This window comes from Oncorhynchus masou, unplaced genomic scaffold (assembly GCF_036934945.1).
Source record: "Oncorhynchus masou masou isolate Uvic2021 unplaced genomic scaffold, UVic_Omas_1.1 unplaced_scaffold_33___fragment_6___debris, whole genome shotgun sequence".
Taxonomy (NCBI): domain Eukaryota; kingdom Metazoa; phylum Chordata; class Actinopteri; order Salmoniformes; family Salmonidae; genus Oncorhynchus; species Oncorhynchus masou.
In genome coordinates, this window is record NW_027016549.1 from 119,438 (window position 1) to 120,528 (window position 1,091).

The following is a 1,091-nucleotide window of genomic DNA, read 5'->3' on the forward strand; positions in this document are numbered from 1 at the left end:
ATCTCAGTGACATCTCTACTGCCTATGAAAAGTCCTCCGAAATGGATGGAATAAATGATAATTTTCCGGACAAGAAATAGACAGGCAGAGGATTCAAGAAGACTTGCATCTGGGTAAGGAGAAAACTTGAACTCATAACCTTCTCGTCTAATTGCTGAATACTGCTGCAGCATAAGTACAACACGCTAACGGATTGCACCACAGGATCCATCAACACTCAGCAGATCGCCATGTACCCAGCAGAAACTGCGATGTACGATGTTCGAACCAAGTCAAAATCACTATGGGGGTGCCTGGCTAGCTCATGATCCGTAGAGCATGACACACTTTAATATCAGGGTTCGAAACTGGGTTCGAGCCCCGCGTTAGGTGGTTATTTTCTCTGCTGAAGCACCAACTCACTTCAAACAGCCATCCGGCTTGGAATTTCGAGCAGGCTGTCCTACAAAGTTGCGTACAGATACAGAGAAGGCGTATGAATTCTGTATCTCCTATCTCTGCCTCGCCCTCTATATCCTGTCATCTCAATGACATCCATATTCCCTATGAAAAGTACCTCCTAGATGGATGGAATTAGTGATAATCTTTCTCCGGACAAGAAATAGACAGGCAGTCAGAGTGATTCGAGAAGAATGCTTGCTCCTGGTGGAGCTTGAACCTATAACCTTGTCATCCTAATTGCTGTATACTGCTGTGCAAGTGCAGCACGCAAACAGATTGCACTACAGGATCCATCAACAACACACTCACTGATCACCATGTGTAGCAGAAGGCTGGGATGTACGATATTCCTCGAAACGAGTGGCATGCTCTAATGAGAGGTGCCTGGCTGGCTCAGTCGGTGAGACCATGAGACTCTTAATCTTCAGAGTCAGATGGGTTCGAGGCCCCGCGCTAGGTGATTCTTTTCTCTGCCGAAGCACCAACTCACTTCGCAAGCAACCATCTGCTTGGAATTTCAGCAGGCTTGCCACCCCTGCAAAGTTGGTGATACAGAAGGCGCATGACATTTGTATTCCCATCTCTGCCCGCACTCTATCCTGCTCATCTCAGTGACGTCCATATTCCGCTATGAAAAGTCCTCCGAAATG